The sequence below is a fragment of the Rhinolophus sinicus genome, chromosome 14 (genome assembly GCF_057876585.1).
Source record: "Rhinolophus sinicus isolate RSI-liver-muscle chromosome 14, RSI-T2T, whole genome shotgun sequence".
Lineage (NCBI taxonomy): Eukaryota > Metazoa > Chordata > Mammalia > Chiroptera > Rhinolophidae > Rhinolophus > Rhinolophus sinicus.
The window spans coordinates 20,327,359-20,347,924 of record NC_142514.1 but is presented as its reverse complement, the minus strand read 5'-3'; the positions used below and the strand labels follow the sequence as shown (position 1 = coordinate 20,347,924).

At 48.3% G+C, this 20,566-nt stretch overlaps 1 long non-coding RNA gene across 1 annotated transcript; it reads left to right on the top strand.

The window, feature by feature from the left end:
- The first annotated feature begins 208 nt into the window (after positions 1-208).
- LOC148755597 (uncharacterized) lies at positions 209-10,390 on the top strand. Its single transcript, XR_016018596.1, has 3 exons — positions 209-1,051; positions 4,139-4,346; positions 5,537-10,390. It is a non-coding gene; the product is annotated as an uncharacterized LOC148755597 (long non-coding RNA).
- The last annotated feature ends 10,176 nt before the right edge of the window (positions 10,391-20,566 follow it).

Genomic DNA, 20,566 nt, shown 5'->3' with positions numbered 1-20,566 from the left:
CCTGAAAACTTATCCCAGAAAATGTGCTTTGTGCCATCCATCTTCCCAGATGGCTTCTTAAGTGAAGCTGTTTGTTAAGTAGTAGAAGGAAAGGGAGGGGTGGGGAGGAGCAGGTGAGCCACTGCAGACCCCCCGGGAGGAGACAAAGTGGGAACAGCGAGTGGGAGGGCCAGACAGGGAGAGACCCTGTGGTCCTGGAAAGGTGAAGAGCACGGCCTCCCAGGATGGGACCTCAGGCTCGGCTGCTCCACATGACCAGGGTCCCAGGGACAGTCAGCACAGCGCCTGGGCCACTGTGTGCCCAGCTCTGGGGCGAGCACTTTGGACTCATTGGCCCAGTACATCCTCTACACATCCTGTGCAGCTGGTCCCGTGACCACCCTCATTCCACAGAGAAGGAGCTCAGAGAGGGGCAGGCACCTTCCCAAAGTCACACAGCCAGTGAGAGGCAGACTAGGGAGTGAAGCCTGGGGCTGTGGGACTCCAGAGCCCCAGATCCTAATCAAGATATCACACAGCCCCTCCCAGACCGTCATCTGGCAGGGCCTTAGAGATCAGCCCCACCGCAGAGCTCAGGTCCCAGGCCTCAGTTTCTCCATCTGTACAGTGAGGTGGTTGGTGTGGCTTAGTGATTCCCAAGCCTGACTCCACATCAGAATCTCTTGGGGCTTTTCAGCAATACTGAGGCCTGGAGTGAGGCTGATGGAGTCAGAATCTCTGGGAATGGAGCCCGTGTACTTAGATTTTTTTATTTATTTATTTTTTTATCCCACCCCAGAAAATACAAATTTCTAGAGAGGATGCCGAGCAACAGGAACTCTCACTCATTGCTGGTCTGAATGTAAAATGGCACAGCCACTTTGGAAGACAGTTTGGCAGTTTCTTACAAAGCTAAACATAGTTTCACCATAGGATCCAGCAATCATGCTCCCAGGTAGTCACTCAACTGATTTGAAAATTTATGAACACACAAAAGCCTGCATGTGACTGCTTATGGCTGCTTTATCCATAATTGCCAAGAACTGAATGCAACCAAGACGTCCTTCGACAGGTAAATGGATACACTGTGGTACACACATACAGGGGAATATTACTCAGGGGTGAAAGGGAACGAGCAATCAAGCCATGCGAAGATGGGGATGAATCTTAAATGCCTATCGCTAAGGGGAAAAGGCCATTTGAAAAGATTACATTTATACAACATTCTAGAAAAGGCAACAGTATAGAGATAGTAAACAGGTCAGTGGTTGCAAAGGGTTTGAGAAACCGGGCGGGTCAAAGAGGTGAGGTGCAGGTTTCCTTTCAGGACAGTAAAACTATTATGGATAATACTAGAATGGTGGATAAATGATAGTAGGCATTTGTCAAAATCCACAGAACTTTACAGTAGAAAGAGTGAACCTTACTGTGTGCAGGTTTTGAAAACTCATTTAGGAAGTCAGGGGATCCCAGGATGGGATGCAGGCTGTGACAAACGAGTCTAACTATGTTACCAATGTATCAAACACCCTCAGTGAAGCAGGTAGAAATCAGAGGTATTGACCCATGTAACTTTGAAAATAAGTGGTGTCTGTAAGACTAAAGGCAAAAGGAACTGCTCAGAAGCACTGTGCTTTAGTGGAGAAAGCTGTTTTCCAGGGGGTCTGGCTCGACAATTCTCAAATCACCATGCATGTCTACTGGCTGAGCTATGCATGAACATTCCTAGTGCGTGGATGGCAGATGTTGGGAGGTTCCAGACAAGCAAGGAGAGAAGTCTAGACTGATCCGTGTGGTAATGAATGAGAGTGGAGACATCACTATGAACTCATGTTTAGCTAAATATATAGATGTTTACATACAGAAATACACATACGTGTTTATCTGCATGGGTCAGTGTACAGGGGTGCATTTCCTTATTCTGTGAGCTGACACAGCCAAGAGGCAAAGACAGCTCAGTAGCAACAAGCCTATCTAGTACCAAATCTGGGTTTCTCATAGCGTTCTCTGATACATGAAGCCAGGGAGCCTCAGAGAAAAGGTTGATTCGAGGACTAGGGCAGGAAATATATAAGATGAGCCTGGCTCATATCTTAGTGCCAGAAAGTAAAGAAGTGCTAAACAGAAAAAGAAAAAACTCACAATGATGAGCAAATACCGAAGGGACATGAGAGCCAACTGAAAGCTCTGAATGGCCAAAGCTGGAAGAATTTGAGCAAAAACAAACCAAAAAGTTCTATTGAGTTATAATCCAAAGCAGAAAATAAATAGCCATGATTCCATGCTGATACGAGTGAATGAATGAATGAATGAAAAGAAAATCCAGAACTCAACTTGCAGAAGAATTCCGAATAATTTATATAGAACATGTGATGTCACCTCTTTCATTCCTGGTATTGGTAACTGTATCTTCCCTTTTTTGTTTCCTGATCAGCGGGACTGGAGGATTATCAATTTTATCGATCTTCTCAAAGAACTAGCTTTGGTTCCACTAATTTTCTCTATTGCTTTTCTCCACTGATTTCTACTCTGACGCTTATTCCCTCTCTGTTACCTACACTGGATTTAATTTGCTTTTCTGTTCCTCGTTTCTTAAGAGGGAAGATGAGGTCACTGGTTGGAGACCTTTCTTCTTTTCTAATACAGGCATTTAGAGCTATAAATTTCTCTTACGAACTGCTTTAGCAGCATCCCACACATTTGGACATGCCATGTGTTCATTTTCTTCCAGGGACCAGTCCATTCTAATTCTCCTTCGGGTTGATTAACATGTGGGTTATTTAAAAGTGGGCTATTTGGTTTCAAAATATTTGGAGATTTTCCTCAAGATCTTTTTGTTAAATTACTGGATTTCCAGTTTATTTCTACTACGGTCAGAGAACACACTCGATAAAATTTGAACCCTTTACATTTATTGAGAAGTATTAGGACTCAGAATGTGGTCCATGTCGGCACATTTAGGTACCCTCGTGAAAAGGATGTGTGCTCTGCTGTGGCAGGATTGGCATGTTCTAGACACGTCACTTAAGTCAAGTGGGTTGATAATGGTGATCAAGTTCTCTAGATCTTATATGAGTTTGTCTATTTGCTCTGTTATTGAGAAAGGCATATTGAAATCTCTATCATTGTGGATTTGTCCATTTCTCCTTGCAGTTCTATTGTTTTTGGGTTCATGTATTTTGAAGTTTGGATCGGGCACAAAAACATTAGGATTGTTAAGTTCCCTTGATGAATTCCCAATATGGTTTTCTTTCTCTCTAGTAATATTATTTGCTCTGAAACTTACTTTTATTTTTTTTATTTTTTTATTTTACCTTAGCCACTCCAGCTTTCTTTGCCAGACATTGTGAATTTTACCTTTTTGGGTGCTGGGTATTTTTGTTTTGTTATAAATAGAATTGAGCTTTGTTCTGTAACTTGGAAACAGTGTGATTCTTTAGGATCTTGCATTAAGATTTCTTAGGTAGGACCCCAGCAGCTCTCAGCCTAGAGTTAAAGGGTCCCCACACCTGAAGCAAGACCCTCTGCACTCTCCAGATTTCTCTCTCTGGACAGCACTCTCCTCTCGGGTACCGTATCCTGCGAATTCCAGCCATCGTGGTCTTCTGAAGCCTCGGCTCGGGACGTCACTGGGCTCCACCTGGGTTCCTCCTCCCTGTCCCATGACCTGAAAAGTCTCTCAGGGCTGGAAGCCAGGACAATTGTAGGACTCACTTCATTTGTTTCTCGTCCCTCCTTCATTGCCTGATATCCAGTGTCTTGTAAACCATTGTTTCATAATTTTGTGGGTTTGGGTCATTTCAGGTGGGAGGATAAATCCAATCCCTGTTACTCCATTTTGCCTCGAAGATGAAATCTCCATAGCTCGGAGTGAGAACCACTGAGCTACACCAACCATCTCATTGTTCAGATGGGGAAACAGAGGCAGTGAAGTGGGACACTTGTACAAGGTCAGGTTGGAGGGTCTAGAACTTGAATTTCCCCATCTGTGGGATTCTCACAAGAACCCCAGGTGATTTCTTATGGAGACAATCACTAAGAGTGATGAGGAAATAGAAATTGCCCTCACCACACCTCTGTAGCAATCTAGAGTGAGGGCTCATGACAGAGTCTGTTTTCCCCTCTGCACCTCACGGCCCTCCGTCTTCTTCCTCCTTAGTGCAGCCCAGCCCAGGGCTGGGCCACCTGGCCCTCCAGCAGCAGGGGGCAAATCCACCGCTGCGCCAGCCTCCCAGTGCCATGTCCAGGACTGCGGCCCAGCAAACGATGATAGAATCATAAACCAGACGGAGAATGAAAGCCTGAGGAGGGACCGGTGCTTCCAGACAGGAAGGCCACAGGAAGAGGTCACGCCAGCACCTCTGGAGGTCTGTCCAGTTCCAAGCCCATCATTATGTTCTCCCACATTTCAAACTTTTAAAAAACTAGACCTAGACCTGCCCCACTGAGGTGGTTTAAAGCTTGTGCTTCATAGGCGAGAAGGATCTGGGGAGTGGGAGTGTTTTCATACTTGTGTGCATTGGGAGGTGGCTCTCTCAGAGCCTTATCCTGTCCCCAATCTTCCTCCAGAGCATGGGGCAGTCACTCATGAATGAATGTGAACTCCCCTTGTGTCTTGGACTCACTGGAAAGCCAGGCTGTCACACTAGTCCGCATTCAGCCTTTAAGAATTCATTCACATATTAGAGGTGTGTTTCTCACCTGCTTTTATGGCAGCCGCCTCTCTGTGCAGGGTTCTGCCAGAGGTGGAACGGTTTCTGTGTTCGGTCTGTCCTTGGAGGGTCTTGTCATTCTGTGGTGTTTAGTTCACTTGGGTACCTTGCAGACCCAGCTCTGATATAGGCTTAAGAAAAGTTATGATTTAGTAGATTATCTGGCTTTTTTTTCTCATTTTATCTCTTGTGTCTTTTCATATCCTAAGTAGAATCAGAAATTCATGAGAAGACCAAATAAGTAAATACAATGTTAGGAAGCTTGAGCAAAGGTTGGAAGCAGCATAATGACGTGGCAAAAATTTTCCTTTAGAAAGGTCACTGTGGCAGCTCAGTCACCAATAAATATTTGCTGTGCACACGTTGTATGCCCGGCAATGTTCTAGGCACTAGATAAACTGGAAGCAGGGAGACCAGCCAGGGGCTATTGTAGTAGGTTGATAAACAAAGGCCCAGAGAGGGCAATATAATACACCCAGGTCACACAGTGAGTGAGCAGAGTTGGGACAGGAACCCAGCCATCTTGTCTCCCTGCCTGGCGCGTCCCTGCCACAGGCTGCCTTTCATCCTGAAGTTTTCTGGAAGCCCCTGAATATAATTTGATTATCACCCTACTGGAAACAGAGGCCCCAGGCCAGGTTCTGTGTCTCCAAAAGACAGTGAAATATAATTTCAGGCCATGAAATTAGTAAAGACTAAATAAAAAGAGAATAATCAATGCTGGTAAATGTGTGTTGAGGCAGGCACTCCCATCACTGCTGGAAACCTTTTGGGAAGGCAATTAAGTAATAAAGACCTTGAGCCTTAGAGATGTCAGTGCCCTGATATAGTGATTCCACCTCCAGGAACTGGTCCTTCGGAAGCCGTCCCGGATTTGGGCAAGGACTGTGCCTTGCGATGTGTCTTGCAGCCTGGTGATAAGAGTGAAAAAACTGTAAGGCTCCATCTATCCAACCGTAAAGGATGACAGGGTAAGTGATGGCACATCTCCATAAGGGACTATTAGGAAGCTATTAACAGCTTGCTTTTGAGGAACTTTTAATGATGTGAGAAAGCACTCATGATACAGTGATAAGGAAGAAAGGAAAGAAGGAAGGAAGGAAGGAAGGGAGGGAGGAAGAGAGGAAGAAAAAGAAAATGGAGGGAGGGAACTAGCTGAATATACAGTATTATCTCAATTTACATATATATATATGATACATGACTATAGAAAAGCTAGGCAATAGTACTACTAATAAGAAGGAAAGCTTTTATTTGAGCCCTTGCTCTGTGCCAGGTACTGTGCTAAAGGTTTTAACCCCCAAATGTGCATAGGTAGAAGGAAATGAGGCACAGAGATGTTAAGTGACGTGCCCAATGTCACAAAGCCAAGATTTGAACTCTGGTTGGAAGACTCCCACCTCTACTGTGAACCACGGGGACTGAGGAGAGAGCCAGGCATGGTCTTGGACCACTGTCCACTGCCCCAAGCCTCTGGAGAATCCATATGCTGTGTAGGGGAAACTATGGAGGGTCTCCTGACGGCCCTGATCAACTGAGTCCCGGAAACCCCTACTGACCCTTCCACTAGCCCAGGCTCCTCCTCTCTGTTTGCCTGCATCTGCTTGCCCCCTAAACTCCCAGTCCTTGGAGTTCCGCAGTGTGTTTCCCCGATGGGCCATGCTGACAGCTGGGAGATGTGTGGAGATGGACAGCCTTGCAAATGTCTCAAGGCCCAGGCCCCCATTCATTAGAGCTGCTTTCGCATCCATCACCTTCAGCAAAAGGCAAATACCAGGGCAGAAGGACCTGGGAAACATCACTCAAGAGCTCCTCAAATAGGAAAGAAGGGAAGGGTCCTTCCCTGATTTGTTAATAAACGTTGTCTTTAATGCATCCGTTTCTGGTGCTTCTGCCCTGCCTGGGCTGCCTGCATCTCTCCCCTCCTAGCCTGGGGCTCAAAAAATATATGACCTGTCTTGGCTGTCTCCTCACTCGTACGTGGAGAGCAACCCCATGAGGCCCCCCTAGATTTTATCCTCCCCTCCCATGAATGTGCAGCCATCGCATCCACCTCTTGTTTTGATGGATCTATAGATGTTCTGATCTGAAATGTGGTGCGGCAGCCGGAGCAGGGGAGGGAGGCTTCCTGGAAAGAGGCGCAGAGAACAACAGAATAATTCCCCACAGCCTCCAGCTCATGTTACCCGCCCTGCCATCCATCTTTACCATCCGCCCCTCCCTTCTGTGGGAACCTGGAGTGGGAATCTGTAATGGCCAGCTGGTGTGCTGACCACTGGAGTCAGGCTGCCCAACCTCTTCCCCAGCAGGATCTCAGAGCCAGCCAGACCCATTTCCTGGTAGCTCTCTGACTATACTAGAGGTATAGGTGCAGACACACACTGTGTGTGTGTGTGTGTGTGTGTGTGTGTGTGTGTGTGTGTGTGTGTACGTGCATGCACATGTGAGCTCTCTCCTTTACAAAGCATTTTTCTATTCGTTCTCCACATCCCTACAAGGTCAGGGGATTTATTAGCCCCATTTCATAGATGAGAAAACTGAGGCACAGAGAGACAAGCTATTTAGCATCCAGCTACCCAGCTAGTTAAGTCATGGACATTGGACTCAAACTCGGGATTGACTGATGCTTGGTCACTGGTTTCCTCTGCATCACAAAAGAGATCCTGGAAAATAGACACTGAGCGGAGTTGGGGATAAGAGATATTTATTAGGAACAAAAACTGTAAAAGGAAGGGGAGGAAGCAGGACTGGAGGGGAAAAAGTTAACCTGCAATGCCGGTGTGACAATACCTCAGCCAAGAGAGTAGAGGACTAGGAAGCCTAACCTGCCAGGGCACGTGAGCAGGCCTCTCCATGTCCGTCACCGTCTACCCCTGGTGCTGCTCAGATCCATTTCTACATTTGGGAAACTCTTAGGGAGAATCTTCTCTAACATTCTGGTGGCCCCCTCTTTCTTCCAGAGGGCCAACTTAGAAGGAGGAGGTCAGTGGAACAAATGCTGCCATCACCACTGGATTGGGACTCAGACCTGTAATTAGCTCATCATCTCCGTCCTCCTCTGTCCACTCTAGATTTCTTGTACCCACTCTGATGGATTATGTGATAATATTACCCAGGTTCTCCTCCCCAAGGGACCTGAGCTCCTGGTCACCATGCTCTTCTCAGGCAGGGAGGCTGCCCATTTACAGTCTCAATTTGTCAAGGAGAACATCAAAAGCTGTCCAGTCGGGTCATGTGGGTTCCATACATATTCCTCCCCGTCCCCACTACATGGGGCAGCCCTACACACTCCAAGCAAGGGTAACTCATCTGAGTCAATTACCCTTCTCCAGGCAGTAACCACCCATGCTTGGCCTCTAGTCCCTGGATACCAGGAGCCCAGGGCACCTAGGGCTGTTCTCTTTCTCCCCCAGGAGGTGACTCAGCCCAATGCTCCTCAGCAGATGAAAATAGACACAGAGTTGGGAAGGTCTCAGTCATCTGAGAGCTGTCAGCAGCACACCCTCCCCCATGAGGGCTCAGCCAGGCCCCCAGTTACCCTGAGATAAGGATGCCTCTCATCCAACCTTACAGGGCAGAGCCATCGCAGTTAGGGGTGCAGTGTAGCCTTGTGGGGTATATTCATTGAGCATCTGCTACGTGCGAGCCCCTGTGCTGTGGATTTGTAAATGAACAAAAGCAGACCCACCTCCACCTTTCAGGGTTCACAGTGGGGTGGGGGGTCAGACTTAAAATGACACCCCTGGTAACTCTCACCAGGCAAAGCAAATGGAGCCATGAGGGCTTGTGATGGGGGCTCAGAACCAGCCAGGGGAATCAGGGAGGGCTTCCCAGAGGAGACAATGCTGGAGCAAGATTAGAAGCCTGGAAATGCACTTGTGCTGCTCAGAACTACATTGGGGAAGGGGCTGGAATGACAGCTGGGTTAAGAGGATAGTTAAGATTCTTACAATCTTAAAACCCTGTGATTCTGACTCAATATTTTACAGTTTTAAGATTCTATTAACTAAAGATTCTAAGACTTGGGGATTTAAGATTCTGGAAGTCAAGGACTGTTGGGTTCTAAGGTGCTGAGTCTGTCACATGTGAGTCTTTGTTGCTGAAGAAACACCAGTCAGAGCCTTCCATGGGCCGGAAGCTGGCTTTCCCCCTTCCTGGGCCCCCAGCCAGGCCCAGAACGTGGATACATATGCAGCTTTTTGTGGCTTAGAGAATGTAAATTTATTCTGCAGTTCCAGCGTCAGGCACTCACCTTATCTGCATGTTTCAGTCATCAGAATAAATATTAGGAGAAAAGTCTGTGGAGATTTTCTGTGTGTACACGAGTTAAATCCTCCAGCCAGTGGTTAATCCAGACAGGGATCTCTACAAAAACGCTTTTCTTATAGTAATTACAAGGAGGGGCTGGTAAGCTGGCCTCTGTTACTATCTGAGGAGAGCCCCGGTCTCCTGTGGAAGGGACTGAGAGGGGCCTTTGTGTGCAGAGGCTTCAACTGAGGTGGGAGGAGGCCGGAGGGAGAGAGTCTCCCAGCAGGTCTGGACCACGTGTGCACATGGATGGTCCTTCTTCGGGAGCATCTGGTGGTCTCCGTGTGAACCCTTGGGCCTGGGTTCACCAGGACTGGTGCTCTAGGAGCCTCCCGTGGGGGTAGAAGGGGAGGGCAGAATGTACAACACCAAAAGTGACCCCTAAGGTAAACTAGGGACTTTGAACGATTATGATGTGTCAATGTAGGGTCGTCCTTGGCAAAGAGATGCTCCATTCTGGCAAGTGATGTTGCTAATGAGGAGACTATGCATGTGTGGGGACAGGGAATTATGGGGAATCTCTGTACCTTCCTCTCAATGTTACTATGAACCTAAAACTGCTCTAAAAATTAGTCTTACAAAAAAGTAATAAATGTAGAATCATATTACTACAATAACATGGCAGGCATCATTTAAATTGTTTTTACCCCTTCACTTTTAGACTCACTAACAACTGCCCAGTTCTTACTAACTCACGAACCTTTACAAATTGGTGGCCAAATGAAATTAATTGGCCGCAATGAAGAGGTCAAGGTTGCATGGTCCGACCAAGGTGAGATTGGAGTGGGGAGAAGTCGGTAAAGAAAGCGCCAGCCACACAAACAGCTGGGGGTCATCATCCCTCCCCCGTTCTCACGGGGCCTCCATCCAGCCCAGCGTTCAGGCCACCATGCTTGCTCACCAGCACCGTGGCCTCAGCCTTCGGTGTTGCCAACTCCAGTCCCATCTCCCAGCCCCAGCTGATGGGTAGGAAGTGCCTAGACCAGCACCTGGTGGGGAAAGATGCTCGAGCATTGACTGTTCTCATGACAGACCCTGAGTATAGCCCGATCCCCACGCTGGGAGGTCCACAGTCAGGGAGAGAGCCGGTCACAGAGACAAAGAGCAGAGGGATGTCAGGTGAGCAGTCTCAATCACATCCTCATCCCGTTCCCATCCATGCCCCGGAGCTGGGCAGGACAGAACGCTCCCACCCCCGCCCCCCAGTCCTGCCTGTACAGATGAGGAAACTGGGGCTCTGGGGTGGTGAAGCCCAGGGGCTGGAAGCATAGGGTCTGGGGTCCAACAGACCTGGGTGGGCACCACCTACTCCCGTGGGACGTGTGCAGGTGACTCAACCTCTTGGCACCTATTTCTTCATCTGTAAATTGGGGATATTCATGGTACCTACCTCATGCAGTTGCTGTGCTGGATTAAACTATATAAATAATTACTAATGTTATTTTACTAAAGTGACTTGGCCTCGCCTTGGATCTGTGACCTGTTTGTAGGGTAAACATGATGCCGGGGACCACATCAACTGCTTTTATTTGTCTGTTTTCTGCCCCTGCTGTGGCTGTCAGGGACCTCAGATCTTGGATCCATGATCTCAAGTCCATTTCATTGCATTTCTAAGAACGATTAGTTTTTCCCGATATTTACATGGTCACACGCTTGTGAGTTTCCCTTTATTAAAAATCATTTCTTTCTGCCTCTCACTCAGACTCCTTGCTGGCGGTCTCCTACACTCAAGTATGGGAACTATGTGGCTTAAAGAAATTACAGTATGGTTTTTTTTAACTATTAATAAATCATCGATTTATCTTACTAAGGGTTGACACTTTCAACATTTAACAAGATTAGTGTGGAAAACCTCACAATTAACACTGCTGTTTTCTACCATTTACTTATTTGCACTGGTCATGCCCAGCACAGCTTATGAGACACATGCAATGGAGAATGGAGCAGACAGGTTCCTGCTCTGTGTCATTTATATCTTCATGGGATAAGGTGGGGGCGGGACAGGCAATGGGGATAGAGATCAAGATGGAAGGCCATGTGCAAAGGTCAGAGGTGAAAAGGGGCATGACACAGAAGAGAAGCTGGAGGAACTGGAAGGAGACCTGGGTGGCTGAAGAGGGGTGACCAACAGAGACATGTCAGGGCCACATCTCATGTGGCCTGGAAGACCCCTGTCAGGGTCCCATTCTTCATCCCAAATAGTAGCAGCTCAAAGACTAAAATACCCGGATCTCAGAGTTGGGGGGTAATTCTTGTGGAAAACAAGGGATGTGGTCCAGACCTCTCAGCAGTCTGGACATAGCTACTTAACTTGCCACTAAACCCAGACCCCAAAGCCAAGATCAATGGCCTACATCGTCTCCCACCCAGACAAGGGCTCCAGACACACCAATGAGTCACCTTTCTAATGCCACTAGCACCTACTCCATGTCACATATGAGTGAGGAATACTCTTAATGAAATAGAGAAAGGCAAACTGACAAGCCAGGATTTGGGGAATGTGGTACTCTTGCTAGTGTTACAGTGTCCCTCAGGGATTTCACTGTCCTGTCTGGAGAAGGGGGGCTCCAACTTCCCTGCGCCTCTGTAGGATTTCTGATCCCAAATGGCACAGGAATAGAGCAGACACATGTCGGAATCTCCTAACACTGCACAGACTCTCAGGAAAGCCCAGCCTGTTCCATGAAGTTCATTGCTAAATCCCACTGATTTTTAAATGCATTTTCCAAACTGCGGTCGGAGAACTCATTTGGAGGATGTTAACAATTGGTAACCTTATACTAACAGATTATATTGACCTTCTTTTTATTATTTTATCGACAGCTTATGACAATTTCACCCCAAGCTGTGGTGACATCAGGTAACTCTGTCCCTCGTCCCTAATCAGGCCTGGGGAAACCCTCATTTACTGGACCCTCTGGAGCCAAAGGGGTCCCTGAGTAAGAGCTCTACTCCACAGACTTAATTTTATCCACCCTCCAGCCAAGTCCATGCCTCCTGTTAAGACATGCCCATCCCTTGTCTGTTCCAGGCCTGGAATTCTGACCCAACCAGGCCTAGGTCTAGGATCCATGTGGCTAAGGCAGAAACAAGAGAGCGTCTGTTGTGGGTTAGGAGAGAGAGTCACGGTCCCAGTTCTGTCGCTGACTCTCTGCGTTACTGTAAACAGGTCACATCCCCACTCTGGGCCTCAGTTTCCCAACGGTACCATGAGGGGGTTTTACCGGATGATCTACTTAGCTCCTCTCCACTCTAGTGTTCCAAGAATCTATGATTCTGTGCGGGAAGCTCTTGCTCAACTATCTGGAAACAAATGACACAGTGTCTATTAATGATGGCGTCTACATGGGAGACGAGAAAAAAAGAAAACAACCTCAGCCTAATCATAAACTGTAATCAGACACCAAAAGACAACCACATGCTGGCCCCTACTGACCTGACAGATGGGTGTGCTTGTTCTCACAGTGACTAAACTGTTAAACCAAGACGGTGTGCCAAGATGGTAAGAATTCAGCCCCAACTTTCATATGTGGGCTTTAGGATGAACGGAGCTAATGAAAAGGAATGAAGCCCCTACTTGATGCAAGAGCCTGGGGGAGGATGGGTCAGAGAGGAGGGGGCCTGGCTTTTGATGATAGGACAGGGTGCTAAAGAATGGAGGGGTGAGCATATAAATAATAACAGTAACAGCTAATATGTATCATGCACCAGCCTCCTCCTCAGGGCTCTGGGTAAAGTGGCCAGCCCATGGCCCAGCACACAGTAGGGGTCCATGCTGGGTGGACTAATTAATCCAGTAACCACCAGTGAGGTGTATTTTTGATGCTGCTGAAAAGGCACCTCCTCTTCTATCTGCCGTGTGTAGCCCAGCTCTCAGGGAACTTCTAAGAATGATGAGATTAGAGGAGAAAGTGGACAGGGCTGCCCACGTCCCCAGTCACAGCAGTATTCACAAACGCCTGCCTGCTGTCAGTGGAAGGCTGCCCCTTTATACTGCCAAGGTCAGACTGGCTTCACATCCTGAACGCAGCGGTAACACAGGTGTCTCTGAAAGGCTTAAAAGAAATCCTGCTATGCATTCCTGCCCATCTCCGGCACCTCTCAGGCCCCAGCAGTGACAACTGCTCTTTTGCCATCAAGGTCCAGCTATTTTCACAGGGACGTTAAATGACTCCCTCTGCTGCCAAGAAATGTATGTCCTGTGGAGACATGTGCAGCTGTGAACAGATGTCTGAGTCTGAGGGAGGTTCAAGGTCTGGCAGCTATTGGACAATGACCACAAAGTGCCCTCTTTGTTTTCCCATCCTCCAAGATGTCACTTTGCAATGACTCAGCAGATGTCACCACAGAACAACTGGTTATGGACAGGGCTCTGGGCACTGAGAGAAAAATCAGAAATGTTTCTGTGTTCAAGGAGGTCATGGTCAGAAGGGGAAGACAGACCCCCAGCAACACACACTGTGGCACCTGCAAAGAGACCGACTAGAGGTCACAGCAGTGGCTGCCATTCCATGAGTACCTCCTGTATACAACTCTGCTCACTTAGTGCCTACTATGTGCTGGACCCAAAGCCAAGTGATTCACAGGTATTATCACTAACCCTCACAACAACCTCCCCACTAGAAGGTCGGTTAATCATTCCCATTTTAGAGATGAGGACACTGAGGCTCAGAGAAGTTGAGGAGCTCACTCAGGTCACACAGCCAGGGAGGCGGGTTGAGTGAGTGTGTGCTCTGTGGACAGCCAGCATTGTTGCAGCGCTGTCTACTCTCGCTCCCTCAGAAGGAGGCCAGGTCTGCTGGTGTGGACCCAAAGCAGGTGTGGTCAGCTAATCCAGGTGGTTAGAGCCTGGAGTGGGTGCTAGATTGCAGGTGCATTGTCTCCTGACTGTGGAAGTTCCTCAAAGTTGTCCACATTAACCCAGCTGAGTTTGGTTGTCTCAGCCCAGCTGCCACGCCAGAGGCAAGAATCAAATTTATTTTGTGTATTGTCTTCCTTCCCCCACCCCACCCCTTCTTTCCCTACTCTTTATCTAGGTGGTTTGGCTGGGGCTGTGTCCACACTTGGCTCCAAGTGTGAGTATGTGACTCATGGTTGACCAATCAGTAATTTCTTCCCCTCGTCGTTGTGATTAGCTAAGAATTGACATACAACCCAAGTTGGTCCAATCAGAATTAGACCATGGTATTTTGTTTGTTTGTTTGTTTCAGAAAAATTTAAGAGTATCTAAGTTGGTCAGTATGAGCCAGAGTTGTTGCTGGTGGTCATCTTGAGAAGAGCCTGCCTAAGAATGAAACCGACACAGACAAATGCTGCTCTGAAAGATGGAGAGAAATTTTTAAAAGAGTGTGTGTGTGTGTGTGTGTGTGTGTGTGTGTGTGTGTTTACACACATGTGCCCTGATCACACTGGCTCTGAGCCCCAGGAAGGCGGACAGCATCTTCTGCTTTGCTCCCAGATGTATTCCCAGCACTGGACTGCCATCCAGCACAAAGCAGTTGCAATTGTTTGAGCACCATTGGGTCAAGACAGGCCTGGAGCCGGCAACCCTCCACCCTGTTTCCCTGAGCAAATACATTTTTTTTCCTATCTAAGCCAGTTTGAGTTGAGTTCAATCATAGCTCAGTGAGCCCTGACCCTGCACTGCAGCTCCCCATCCCCACACACCTGGAGGAACACAGTGCCCGGCACATGGTAGGTGCTGAGTAATGTTCATGCACCTGACAAAGAAGTGAATGAACTTGGCCATTTCTCCTTCTCTGGCCCCCTCACTCTCTCCACTTCCGTGAGAGTTACCCTGCCCCTCAAGCTGCAGTTGGACCATCAGTCATGGGTGTATAAAGGAGGCCTGATGAACAGGAGCTGCTTTCCCCACAGCAGCAGCAGTGTCTGCTCACTGCACCCTTGCAGGAAAATGGCTGCATTCAGGGAAGTGGTCAGTGTTTCTGTCCAGTAGCAGCAACCCCAAGACATATTAGAAATGGGCTCAGAACTGCCAGACTGGGGACCAGGACCCTGCTCTCCTGGCCAGTGGACACTGAAATGGATAATAATAAACAGGAGATCCAAGATGGCAAAGTAGATAAACACCATGCCTGCTTCCTTCCATGAACACATTAAAATTACAATTAAAATTATAGAAAAATTAACCTGGAAACCACATGAAGACTGGCTGAACAGAAGTTGTATAACTAAGGATATAAAAACAAAGCTACATCGAGACTGGTAGGAGGGATGGAGACGCCAACCAGTCTGGTCCCAAACCTCTGTGTGGTGGATGAAAATAGGGAGGGGTACCTCGGTCACGGAGGTTCCTCCCAGAGGAATGAAGGACCCCAGGCCCATTCCAGGCTCCCCAGCCCAGAGTACTGGTGCCAGGAAGAGGATCCCCACAACACCTGGCTATGAAAAACAGTGGAGATTCCAATTATCCAGGTGGGACGGAAAGCTGCAGGAACCCCAGACATTCTCTTAAACAGCCCACACATAGACTCACTTGCTTACAGGCTCTCACCTTGGGCTCCAGCAGATGGATGGTGACTCAGGGAGCATCAGAGGAATACAGGGAGCAGACTGAGGTGTGTGGCTTCAAGGCCAGGACTGGAGGACAGTTGCCATTTTCCCTGTGTGGGGTGCAGCTGAACAGGTGGCTACGATCTCTAATGTGTTGAGCCCACCCCCTATGCTTACGGCCACATCTGAATCTGATTGGTCTGGTGAGCTCCAAGGCTTCGCTCTGCTGATTCACTGGGACCCTGCCCTACCCAACTCTCCAATGCCAGAGGTGCTTTCTCTGCAAGCAGCCAGCCCTGCCCACATTGCACTCTGTCTTAGAAAAGCTATCAGAGTTCACGGGCCCCAAGTGGGCAATGACCGGCCTCAGTGTGCTCTGAGACTTTTGCTGAGTAGCTCCAGGCTCAACACTGGCACCAAACCAGAATCTACATTACCCTGGTGAACACAACTCTTCCCACTCTAGTGACTCCCTGAGACCCTGCCTCACCCAACTTGCATACTGTACAAGGCTTTATCAGCAGCTGAACTTTAAGAGAGCCGGCAGGTGGCAGCAGGCCTCAGAGTGTCCTGGCTTTTTGTGGAGGTACCCCAGGCCTGATACTAGGCGCAGACATCCTTGGTTTGCAGCGTAGCCTCTACCCATGTGCCTCCAGGTTTAGCACAGGCAGTAAACAACTGCAGATTGCTTTGTGGCTCCTCCCAAGTAGTCTCTGGCTGGTCACAGGCAGTGGGTGACCTAGGCCTTGACCAGAAACCCTACCAAGAGGCAAGAAACTGAAATGCTACTCCAAGGGAATGTGTGTATCCATATGTCCATTGCAGCATTGTTTACAATGGCCAAGATGTGGAGGCAGCCTGGGTGTCTGTCAATGGAAGAATGGATAAAGAAGAGGTGATTGCTCGGCCATGGAAGGGAATGGGTTCTTGTCATCAGTGGCAGCATGGATGGACCTGGAGGATATTGTTTTGACAGCAGTATGTCAGACAGAGAAAGACAGATGCAATGTGATTTCCCTTATATGTGGAATCTAAAGAACAAAATAAACAAACAAACAAATCAGAAACAAACTCATAGATACAGAAAACATTTTGATGGTTGCCCCATGGGAGGGGGTTTGGGGTGTGGGTGAAAAAAGGTGAAGGGAATAAGAAGTACAAATTGGTAGTTACAAAATAGTCATGGGGATGTAAAGTACAGCATAGGGAATATAGTCAATAATATGGTAATAGCTATGTATAGTGCCAGGTGGGTACTAGACTAGTCAGGGGGAATCACTTCTTAAATTATATAAGTGTCTAACCACTATGCTGTACCCCTGAATTAATATAAAATAATGTTGAATGTCAACTGTAATTGAAAAATTAGGAAGGGTGAGGGGGAAAGGTGAAGGGCAGTAAGTGGTCCAAATCTCCAGATGTAAAACAAGTAAGTCATAGGGATGTAATATACAGCATAGGAATATAGTCAATAATATTGTGACAGCATAGTACAGTGTCAGATGTTTGCAAGACTTACCATGGGAATCACTTCGTTAGGTCTATAAATGTAAACAATTATGGTGTACCCCTGAAACTCATATAATATTGTATGTTAGCTATATTTTTAATAAAAAAAAATTTTTTTAAATAAAAAAATAGAAGGATAATAAAAGTAATTCTGCACACATTCGCATGAATAAGTCCACATAGAGTAAATGAACCCAGTGGAGGAGGCTGAAATCCTGCTCCTTACCAGCCATGTGACCATGAGCAAACCACACCCCCTCCCTGGGTCTGAGGTTTCTCATCTGCAAAGTGGCCCAGCTCACAGGGCTGTTGTGAGGCGTAAACAGGGTAAGGATTCAGCTCAGGGACAGGTGTCTAGCAAGTGCACAGTAAATAGCCATGTATTGTTAGCCCCACTTTGCTCTGCCCTGCATCCTGGGCTTCCAGGACGTTCACAGGAGACTGCATCGAGTTTCAGGAGGAGCAGGGACCCCATATTCTACCAGAGACTGGCTGCCTGAACATGTGTCATTCACACGGGCCCCAGGATGCCCAGAAATGAGGGCAGCTCTGCAGAGCACACTGAGGGGGCACTAGGTCCACAGTGACAGAATGACATTCCCACTGGACACTGTGCTCTAACCATAAGGTACGAAGTTCTAACAATTAAGTTCACGAACTCATCCTAGAAAAAGTGCTACATACCTCATTGCTGAATATCACTACTGTCACCTTTGAAGTACTCCCCCTGGGAAACTATGCACCAATGCCAGCGCCTAGTCCACCCTTCAAAGCAATTTTGGAACTCTTTCTGGAATAGCCATCAGAGCTGTCATTGTATCACCCTTGATGTCCTGGATGTCATCAAAATGTCTTCCTTTCAATATTTCCTTTATCTTTGGGTAAAGAAAGAAGTCATTGGGGGCCAGATCAGGTGAGGAGGGAGGGTGTTCCAATACAGTTATTTGTTGACTGGATAAAAACTCCCTCACAGACAGTGCCGTGTGAGCTGGTGCATTGTGGTGATGCAAGAGCCATGAATTGTTGGTGAAAAATTCAGGTCGTCTAACTTTTTCACGCAGCCTTTTCAATACTTCCAAATAGTAAAACTTGGTTAACTATTGGTTTGTCCAGTTTGGTACAAATTCATAAGGAATAATCCCTCTGATATCAAAAAAGGTTAGCAACATCATTGCAACAAGTTTGCAAACTTAATTGTCAGACCTCGTATGTGCTTTAATCAAATCTTAGTTTCCATCACTGTAGAATGCATGGATCCATGAATGTTTGAGTGAGTGAGTGAATGAATGAATGAATGAATTAATTAATTAATTAATTCAAATACCTCATTTTACATGGAGAAGATGGAGTCCCAGATCAAGTGATTTTCCCAAGGTCACACAGCTTGGGATGGCAGACCAGGTCTAAACCCCAGTCTTCTGTCACTAAGGCCCAAGCTCCTTCCCCCACCCACTCTGCCCTGCAGAGCATGGATAAGAAGTTAGAAAAACAGAGTGCAGCATGAGCTGAGGTATAGGGAGGGCTTCCTGGAGGAGGGGGAGCTCAAGCTGGGTCCTGAAGGGCGAACTGGAGGAGAAGAACATGCAGGGAAGAGAAGCGGCCCACAGTTTGCTGCTCCCTGATCTTTAGGTCTCTGGGACCAGAATTCTCCATGAGGAGGTTCAAGGTCTTCCCCAAGCAGGTGCCCTGGGAACCTCTCCCAGAGCAGGTGGAGCTGCACCCTGCTGGTTGGAGGTGGCTCCCAGGTCGGAGGTGGTGGGCAGGGAGCAGCAGGGGCCCCTGGGAACGTTCTGATCTCTTGGGTTATGTCCCAAGTGCTGCTGATTGGGAGCGAGGCTGGCAGTGTCCTTGCCCATCTGCTGTGAGGGGACAATGGTCTCACCAGCTCTCTGATGAGGCCATTAGACCACATTCCATCAGCCAATCTGCCCACCAGACACAATCCCTGCAAAGTGTCCCATCAGCCTGAGAACTGCACGGCACCTGGGCCCTGGGATTTCCCTGCAAATTCCCACTGCGAGCAGCACCCTGCGAAGGTAAGAATCCTCCATTATGTCCACAACCCGGGAAATTAGTCCATTTTCCTCCCTGTTCTCCTCTGAAGCCGCGTTGACAGTCATTTCCACATGATGAGCCCACAGAAGCAAAACAACACGAGGCGGCATGAAAATACACATCTGTTCAGCTGCTCTGTGGGGTCTTCTCCAAGTGGGGTGGGGCCGGAGCAGCCGGGACTATTGGGGAGTCAGATGCCTGTGTGGGTGGGAGACGCGTCCATTCTCTGCACCAGTGGCTTTCCAGAGGGGCTTGGAAGCTGATCAGCAAGTCTTCTAACTCTCAAGTCCCCTTTGCCTTCTCTGCCTGCCTTTCTTTGATGAACAGCTAATGATGCAATTTAGGTGAGGACTCCGAGAGGACATCAGGAGTCAGCTTCCTGCCCCCTGGAGTCTGCCTGTCCTGGGGAGACCCTGCAGTGGGACAGCAGTCTTTGCATTATCAACGCAGATTCCCCTGCTGCCCCAACCCCAGCGCCCCAAGAGGGAGCCAGACTCTGAAGGGCAGGCGAGGACTTGATCTTCTGGGGTCTTCCCCCCACACAGGAGGCTCTAGGATCCTTCCTTGGCCCAGAACATTGCAAAACTCCCAGCTGAAGCTCAAGAACACTGGGTGGAAGGACGAAGGGGAGGGGGGTGATGAAAGGGCCTTGCTTCAGAGGCACCAATAGAACTGGAGGCAGAGAAGAAAATTGGAAATTAGGAGGTCGTGGGAGTGAGGAAATCAGAAAAAAATCAACATTAAAAGTGGTCACATGGTGACATGTGACATTTGCTTCACCAGGAAGAAATTACTCTGCACCCTGGGTGGATCTGAGAGGTTTCTGGAGCAGAACATTCCTCACATTCCTCACATTCCTCACTGAGCTGGACATGTCCCAGATTCCAGGAGCCAGAGAGAAACCCGGGCACCCGGACCTGGGAGCGAGCAGTGGCTCCAACATGGGGTCTGAACGCCGCCCTCCTCACCAGCCTTGTGAATGCCCACAAGTTCCCTTCTAGTGGGTGATCCCAGATAGCGGCGGGGTGGGGTGGAGGGTCAGGGTGACAGACGCAGGGCTGGGAACACAGGGCCTGAGCACTGTCGGAGCTCAGGAAATCTGGGTGGGGTGAACGACAATAGCAGAGACAGGCCAGGGGCCTGAGGTCTCAGAGACACTGACTCACCTCCTTTCCTGCACTCCTCACCCCTGCCTGAGGGCTAGAATTGCTCCTTCATAGACCTGAGGAAGGAGGTCAAGTGCATTGCCCAAGGACACACTGCTAGCCTGGGAGGCTTAGGTCAGATACCGCCCCATGCGCTTCCTATGATCCCAGATTGCATTTCTGGGCCCCTTCTGCAGTCTTTGGTGTCATATCCCTGTGGGTCAGAGGGGCCTTCCTGACCATTCCACGACCTTGGTGCTCAGCTCCACCAGGCCACCAAGCTCCTTCTCCTGGCCCTGACCCATCCCTGCTCCATGAGGACAGCTTGATCCCAGTGGGCCCCTT